Source organism: Arachis stenosperma, chromosome 5 (genome assembly GCF_014773155.1).
Source record: "Arachis stenosperma cultivar V10309 chromosome 5, arast.V10309.gnm1.PFL2, whole genome shotgun sequence".
Lineage (NCBI taxonomy): Eukaryota > Viridiplantae > Streptophyta > Magnoliopsida > Fabales > Fabaceae > Arachis > Arachis stenosperma.
Window position 1 is genome coordinate 116699419 of NC_080381.1, and position 9281 is coordinate 116708699.

At 35.1% G+C, this 9281-nt stretch overlaps 1 non-coding gene across 1 annotated transcript; it reads right to left on the minus strand.

Moving 5' to 3' along the window:
- Positions 1–6796: 6796 nt before the first annotated feature.
- LOC130983943 (small nucleolar RNA R71) lies at positions 6797–6904 on the minus strand. Its single transcript, XR_009087910.1, has one exon. It is a non-coding gene; the product is annotated as a small nucleolar RNA R71 (small nucleolar RNA).
- Between the last annotated feature and the right edge of the window lie 2377 nt (positions 6905–9281).

A 9281-nucleotide genomic window follows, 5' to 3' on the forward strand; every position in this document is an offset into this window, starting at 1 on the left:
ACAAGATATGATTGATGTACAAGATGATATGTTTTAAACATGTGATGGTAAAGTAAAGTAGAAAAAGTTTATAAAGCAAGTCGGGGTTAAAAAGATGTGCTTAACGTTCGCTTACTAATTTCATACCATCTTCAGAGACTCAACTATTCAAATTTCAACAAAACTTATCTCCATCATCCTCAACCGTACTTTATTAGGCAACTCATCCGAAGGTTCTCAATTTTGTCAAACGCTTAGCAAATCTGACTAGTCACAAACCTAACATCAAGAACACTCTTTTGTGTAAAACAAAGCTCCACAGCATGCTATGGCATCGCACATTTACCAATTCTACCTTTCGCATTCACTAACCGTGTCCTAAGAACTAATGCATTACTTGCCATATCTAAGATCACATGTGACATTAAAATAAATCTCAAATCACACAGAAGGTTTCAAGGTTTTAGAAAAGAATGACAAGTGACAATGATAGACGCTCCTAAAGAGTCAAACGTCAGTTTACAAATAAGAGTCAATCGCATCGAGGATTTTAAAGAACTTCAATGGAGACAATGAGAGAAAAATTTTACATTTGTCAGAATTAAAGTCAAGCGGTACCAAAGTATAAGATTTACAAGAGGAAAACGATCAAAGTCAATGGCGTCGTTTACTGAATTCAAGGGAATGTTTAAGAACATAACCGAATAATATGTCCACAGAAAAACAGAAAAACATAAGGAGGAATTATTTTATCCTTGAAAAAAAAAACATATGAATTAATCATCATTTTTTTTTTGAAGAACCAAGAAGAATATAAATGTTTGTATTACATTAAAACATATTCAAGTTAAAATAAGTTATGTGAGGGTTGTAAAATGAATGGTTATTTGGAACAAGAACAAAAATCTTTCTTCAAGAGTCTTGGAAGATATTTAGGTATATAACCAATAAAGATACGCATAAAAATGGCAACAAAATTGGTAAGAATTAAGTTACATTTAAGTAAGAAATCAAGAGTGAAATTTTCTATAAATCGGTAAAAGAGTAAACATATATTGCAAATATGTAGATTTAAACCATATAAAGAAATTTTGAAATTCATGTGGAGAAGTGCATGTAAAAGTAAAAATGATTCTCATCAAAATTTAAAAATTAGTTGTGAATAAAATCAGGTAAAGGACGCATCAATCAACTTCTTCAGAAAGATCCAAATAGAATCTCAAAAGAATGCCATAAGGTATGGTGTAGCAAAACGAGTTCGAAGCTTATGGAGGAATTATGTTTTCCATGTATAGAAACACAAAATTAGAAGTTGTGATATCAAGGATCTACAAGATAGCTAATGAATATGGTTACACATAAAATGTAAAATATGAAACTAAAGAGTCAAATCATATCTTAAGAAAGAATCTAATTCAGAAAATTTTGATAGAAAGAATAAAAGAAAAAATAATATATTGATCGAAACTAGTTCCGACTGAAATAGAATAAAAGTCCAGAAATAAAGACAACTCAAGTCAATGACAATATATATTTTTTTTATATTATTTTTATTTTTTTATTCTTTTTATTTTTATTTATTTATTTATTTATTTATTTATTCTTTTTATTTATTTATTTTTATTTATTTATTTATTTATTTATTTTTTAATTTTGAGATCATTCTTTATACTAAAACAAATTTAAAGGGGATAAAATTCATAAAGAAAAATAAGTGGTGCGTTGCAAACAGACAGATTTCCGTTAAATAAGGAAGCTTTTCAAAACTTCATTTAAAATAGCACATGCCAATTTTAAAATAACTTTGTCAAATGAAAATCAACAGAAAGATGCAAAAATCTTTGTTTTAAAGAATACTTAAATACATAATCAAATAAAGATATTCGTAAAAACTGTAATAAAGTTGTTAGAAAATCAAATTGTATTTAAAGTAAATATATTTTTGTAAATCAATGAATGAACAAGCGAGTTATTGGAAACAATTAGTTTTAAACTGTATAAGGAACTTTCAAGTTTATATAGAAAAGTATATATATCAAATCAAAAGCAGTTTTGTTAAGATTTGAAGAATGGCTCTAATTATCGTCAAATAAAAAGAAAACTAAATCACCATTTGTTTACAAAGGACTCGGAATAAGAACTTATAAAGATATACTGCATCAAAACAGGTTCAAATGTATATCAAAGAATGCATGACTCTAGGAAGTGCCTAAATAAAGAAGTTAAATACACCAAGGATTGTAAGCAAACATATGTAGTTAAGATCAAACAAGAGCGCACGTGAACAAGAGGGCAGGATTGGAAGATAATCCGATCACTTTCGAAGAAAAGAATCGCAAAGAAAAACCTTAGAGCATACCAGCAGAAACAAGATACGTCATATTCGCGCAAAGTTCAAGATACCTAACCGAACAGCCTTAAGAATTAACTCCTAACGTTCCCAAAACCCGCGATTCGCATTTTTTATGACTCGCATATCGTCTATGATAACGCATTAGTGCTTACATATACATAATTCACTAGTGTTAAGCCGGCCAAACTTAATACCAGAAATTATGCAACGCAAGACTAATGGCATTAATCAATAGACCGTCATGTGCATAAAGCTCTATTCTCGTTATTCAAACAAGACCTACTACATGACAGACTCTCAGAGTATGCAATTGAAGCATAATTAGTCCATTCCCAAGGCTCTACAGGAAAGACTACTCTGATACCAAAATGTAACACCCTCACTATCAGAAGTCACGCTTCCGGCTGCGCTACTCTGATGTTAAAAAGTATTACGACTACTTTACATACTAAATATTAAAATAGGAGCCTGTGACTCAACACCGTATCGCTAATCACTTTATAAACCGGAAATACCTACTTCATCTAAAATAAACAAGCAAACATAGATTCATATACAAGACTTCTTACATAATATCTTATTGATGAGCGGATAATTTATACGCTTTTTGGCATAGTTTTTACATAGTTTTTAGTAAGTTTAAGCTACTTTTAGGGATGTTTTCATTAGTTTTTATGTTAAATTCACATTTCTGGACTTTACTATGAGTTTGTGTGTTTTTCTGTGATTTCAGGTAAATTCTGACTGAAATTGAGGGATTTGAGCAAAACTCTGAAAAAGGCTGACAAAAGGACTGCTGATGCTGTTGGATTCTGACCTCCCTGCACTCGAAATGGATTTTCTGGAGCTACAGAACTCTAAATAGCGCGCTCTCAAAGGCGTTGGAAAGTAGACATCCAGGGCTTTCCAGCAATATATAATAGTCCATACTTTATTCGAAGAATGACGACGTAACTTGGCGTTGAACGCCAAGTACATGCTCCTTTCTGGAGTTAAACGCCAGAAAAACGTCATGATCCGGAGTTGAACGCCCAAAACACGTCATAACTCAAAGTTCAACTCCAAGAGAAGCCTCAGCTCGTGGATTGATCAAGCTCAGCCCAAGCACACACCAAGTGGGCCCCGGAAGTGGATTTATGCATCATTTACTTACTCATGTAAACCCTAGTAGCTAGTCTAGTATATATAGGACATTTATCTATTGTATTAGACATCTTTTGACAGTTTAATCTCTTAGAATATTCGGTCACTTGATCATGGAGAGGGCTGGCCATTCGGCCATGCCTGAACCTCTTTTACTTATGTATTTTCAACGGTGGAGTTTCTGCACACCATAGATTAAGGGTGTGGAGCTCTGCTGTACCTCAAGTATTAATGCAATTCTATCTTCTTTTATTCAAATGCTATCTTAGTTTTATTCCAAGATATTCATTCGCACCCAAGAACATGATGAATGTGATGAGTAAATAACCCTCATTATCATTCTCACTTATGAACGCGCGTGATTGACAACCACTTCCGTTCTACATGCAACAGAGCTTGAACGTGTATCTCTTAGATTCCCCAACAGAATCTTCGTGGTATAAGCTAGATAGATGGCGGCATTTATGAGGATCCGGAAAGTCCAACCTTGTCTGTGGTGTTCCGAGTAGGATCCTGGGAATCCGGAAAGTCTAACCTTGTCTGTGGTATTCCGAGTAGGATTCCGGTAATGAATGACTGTGACGTGCTTCAAACTTGCGAGTGCTGGGCGTTAGTGACAGACGCAAAAGAATCAAGGGATTCTATTCCAGTAGGAGCGGGAACCAACCGGTGATTAGCCGTACTGTGACAGAGTGCGTGAGCATTAGTTTTCACTGCGAGGATGGGATGTAGCCATCAACCATGGGTGATGCCTCCAGACGATTAGCCGTGCGATTGACAACCGCATAGGATCATTTTCCCGAGAGGATGAAAGTAGCCACAGCTGATGGTGAACCCCTATACAAAGCTTGCCATGGAAAGGAGTAAGAAGGATTGAGTAGAAGCAGTGGGAAAGCAGGCGTCCGTGAGCCATACAGCATCTCCATGCACTTATCTGAAATTCTCACCAATGAATCTGCATAAGTATTCTATCCCTTTTATTATTCCTTTTTATTTATTATTTATTCCAATAATCACAATTCCCCTTTAATCTCCCTAACTGAGATTTACAAGGTGACCATAGCCTGTTTCATACCAACAATCTCTGTGGATTCGACCCTTACTCACGTAAGGTTTATTACTTGGACGACCCAGTACACTTGCTGGTTAGTTGAACGGAGTTGTGAATGAACAAGAGACACAATAGTTTTTGTGTACATACCAAAGAGCCAAATCAAAGAATAGTGATCACAATTTCGTCCACCAAGTTTTTGGCGCCGTTGCCGGGGATTGTTCGAGTATGGACAACTGACGGTTCATCTTGTTGCTCAGATTAGGTAATTTTCTTTTCAAAAATCTTTTTCAAAATTTTTTTTTCTTTTTCGTTTTTTTTTTTCCAAAAATATTTTCGAAAAAATCAATAAAAATCCAAAAAAATTAGAAAATCATAAAAACCAAAAATATTTTGTGTTTCTTGTTTGAGTCTTGAGTCAAATTTTAAGTTTGGTGTCAATTGCATGCTTTAAAAAATTTTTTCTTGCATTTTTCGAAAATTTCATGCATTCATAGTGTTCTTCATGATCTTCAAGTTGTTCTTGATAAGTCCTCTTGTTTGATCTTGATGTTTTCTTGTTTTATGTTGTTTGTTGTTTTTCATGTGCATTTTTGCATTCATATTTTCCATGCATTAAAAATTTCTAAGTTTGGTGTCTTGCATGTTTTCTTTGCATCAAAAATTTTTCAAAATTATGTTCTTGATGTTCATCATGATCTTCAAAGTGTTCTTGGTGTTCATCTTGACATTCATAGCATTCTTGCATGCATTCATTGTTTTGATCTAAAAATTTCATGCATTGAGTATTTTTGTTGTTTTTCTCTCTCATCATTAAAAATTCAAAAATAAAAAATATCTTTTCCTTATTTCCCTCCAAATTTTCGAAATTTTGGGTTGACTTGGTCAAAAATTTTCAAAATTAGTTGTTTCTTACAAGTCAAGTCAAAATTTCAATTTTAAAAATCTTATCTTTTCAAAATCTTTTTCAAAAATCATATCTTTTTCATTTTTTATTATTTTCTTCGAAAATTTTAAAAATTATTTTTCAAAAATCTTTTTCTTATCTTTTATATATAATTTTCGAAAATATGCTAACAATTAATGTGATTGGTTCAAAAATTTGAAGTTTGTTACTTTCTTGTTAAGAAAGGTGCAATCTTTAAATTCTAGAATCTTATCTTGTAGTTTCTTGTTAGTTAAGTAATTTTAAAAATTAAATCTTTTTCAAATTATCTTTTTCTTACAAATCTTTTTATCTTTTTTTATCTTTTTCAAAAACTTTATCTTTTTCAAAATTTAATTTTAAAATATCTTATCTAACTTACTATCTTCTTATCTTTTTCAATTTTGATTTCAAATCTTTTTCAATCAAGTAACTAACTTGTTGTTTGTTTCTTATCTTTTTCAAAACCATCTAACTACTTTTCCCTTTTCTATTTTCGAAAATATCTCTTTCTTTTTCAAAAATTCTTTTTAATTAATTAATTGTTTCATGTTTTAATTTTAATTACATTTTATCTCTAATTTTCGAAAACCACTAACCCTTTTTTAAAATTATTTTCGAAATTTCTCTTCTCTTTTCTTCTTCTATTTAATTATTTAATTACTAACACTTCTCTTCACCTCTCTTCATCCAAAAATCCGAACCTCCTTCTTCATTCTTCTACCCCCCTTCTTTTTCTACTAACATAAAGGAATCTCTATACTGTGACATAGAGGATTCCTCTTTCTTTTCTTGTTTTCTTCTCTTTCATATGAGCAGGAACAAGGATAAAGGCACTCTTGTTGAAATTGATCCAGAACCTGAAAGGACTCTGAAGAGAAAATTAAGAGAAGCTAAATTACAACAATCCAGAAACAACCTTTCAGAAATTTTCGAACAAGAGAAGGAGATGGCCGAAAATAATAATAATAATGCAAGGAGAATGCTTGGTGACTTCACAAAACCAACGTCCAAGTTTGATGGAAGAAGCATCTCCATTCCTGCCATTGGAGCCAATAACTTTGAGCTTAAGCCTCAACTAGTTGCTTTAATGCAACAAAAATGCAAGTTTTATGGACTTCCATCTGAAGATCCTTATCAGTTTTTAACTGAGTTCTTGCAGATCTGTGAGACTGTAAAGACAAATGGAGTTGATCCTGAAGTCTACAGACTCATGCTTTTCCCTTTTGCTGTAAGGGACAGAGCTAGAATCTGGTTGGATTCACAGCCCAAGGATAGCCTGGACTCCTGGGATAAGCTGGTCACTGCCTTCTTAGATAAATTCTTTCCTCCTCAAAAGCTGAGCAAGCTAAGAGTGGATGTTCAAACCTTCAAACAAAAAGATGGTGAATCCATCTATGAAGCTTGGGAAAGATACAAGCAGCTGACCAAAAGATGTCCATATGACATGTTTTCAGAATGGACCATATTAGATATATTCTATTATGGTCTCTCTGAATTTTCGAAAATGTCATTGGACCATTCTGCAGGTGGATCTATTCACCTGAAGAAAATGCCTGAAGAGGCTCAAGAACTCATTGACATGGTTGCAAACAACCAGTTCATGTACACTTCTGAGAGGAATTCCGTGAATAATGGGGTACCTCAAAAGAAAGGAGTTCTTGAAATTGATACTCTGAATGCCATATTGGCTCAGAACAAAATGTTGACTCAACAGGTCAACATAATCTCTCAAAATCTGAATGGATTGCAACATGCATCCAACAGTACTAGAGAGGTAGCTTCTGAAGAAGCTTATGATCCTGAGAATCCTGCCATGGCAGAGGTTAATTACTTAGGTGAACCTTATGGAAACACCTATAACTCATCATGGAGAAATCATCCAAATTTCTCCTGGAAGGATCAACAAAAACCTCAACAAGGTTTTAACAATGGTGGACGCAATAGGCTGGGCAATAATAAGCCATATCCATCATCTTCTCAGCAACAGACAGAGAACTCTGAACAAAATAATTCTAATTTAGCTAATATAGTCTCTGATCTGTCAAAGGCCACTTTTAGTTTCATGAATGAAACCAGATCCTCCATTAGAAATTTGGAGGCACAAGTGGGCCAGCTGAGTAAGAAAGTTATTGAAACTCCTCCCAGTACTCTCCCAAGCAATACAGAAGAAAATCCAAAAGGAGAGTGCAAGGCCATTGATTTAATCAAAGTGGCCGAATGCACAAAGGAGGAGGAGGACGAAGATCCCAGTGAGGAAGACCTCCTGGGACGTTCCTCAAGCAAAAAGGAGTTTCCTATTAAGGATCCTGAGGAATCTAAGGCTCATCTAGAGACCATAGAAATTCCATTAAATCTCCTTCTGCCATTCATGAGCTCTGAAGAATATTCATCCTCTGAAGAGGATGAAGATGTGACTGGAGAGCAAGTTGCTCAATATTTAGGAGCCATCATGAAGCTGAATGCCAAGCTGTTTGGTAATGAGACTGGGGAAGGTGAACCTCCCTTGCTCATTAATGAACTGGATACTTGGATTCAGAAAACTCTACCTCAAAAGAAACAAGATCCTGGCAAGTTCTTAATACCTTGTACCATTGGCACCATGAGCTTTGAAAAAGCTCTATGTGATCTGGGGTCAGGAATAAATCTTATGCCACTCTCTGTAATAGAGAAGCTGGGGATCATTGAGGTACAACCTGCTTTGTTCTCATTACAATTGGCAGACAAGTCAATGAGACAAGCTTATGGAATGGTAGAGGATGTGCTAGTAAAGGTTGAAGGCCTTTACATTCCTACTGATTTCATAATCCTAGACACTAGAAAGGAAGATGATGAATGCATCATCCTAGGAAGACCTTTCCTAGCCACAGCAGGAGCTGTGATAGATGTCAACAGAGGCAAGTTAGTCCTTCAATTGAATGAGGACTACCTTGTGTTTAAGGCACATGGCCATCCCTCTGTGACAGAAGAGAGTAAGCATGAAGAGCTTCTCTCAGTTCAGAGTCAAGAAAAACCCACACAGTCAAACTCTAAGTTTGGTGTTGTGAGGCCACAACCAAACTCTAAGTTTGGTGTTCAAACTCCATATCCAAACTCTAAGTTTGGTGTTGGGACCACACTTAAATTGACCTGATCATCTAGTGGCTCCATGAGAGCCACTGTCAAGCTATTGACATTAAAGAAGCGCTTGTTGGGAGGCAACCCAATTTTATTTATCTAATTTTATTTTATTTCGTTTCCTTGTTATTTTTGTGTTTAATTAGGTACATGATCATGAGGAGTCACGAAAAAAATAAAAAAATTAAAAATAGAGTCAAAAACAGAAGAAAAAAAATTTTCACCCTGGAGGTAGCGCAGACTGGCGTTCAACGCCAGTAAGATGCATCTGTCTGGCGTTGAACGCCCAAAACAAGCAACAACCTGGCGTTAAACGCCAGGATGGTGCACGAAGAGGACAAGCTGGCGCTGAACGCCAGGAACAAGCATGAAACTGGCGTTCAACGCCAGAAACATGCATTACATGGGCGTTGAACGCCCAGAACATGCACCAATGGGCGTTCAAACGCCAGAATGATGCATGAAGGCATGTTACATGCCTATATGGTGAAGGAATGGTATTTGTTTTCACCTCAGGATCTGTGGACCCCACAGGATCCCCACTTCAGGATCTGTGGACCCCACAGGATCCTTACCTAACATATTCCCACCTTACCTTTTAATCCTAATCACACTCTCCTAATCCAAATCTCATTTCACTCTTCCCCATATCACACCTCCCAAAAACCTTCACCAATCACCTCAAATCCTCTTCCCAATTACCCCATTCACCA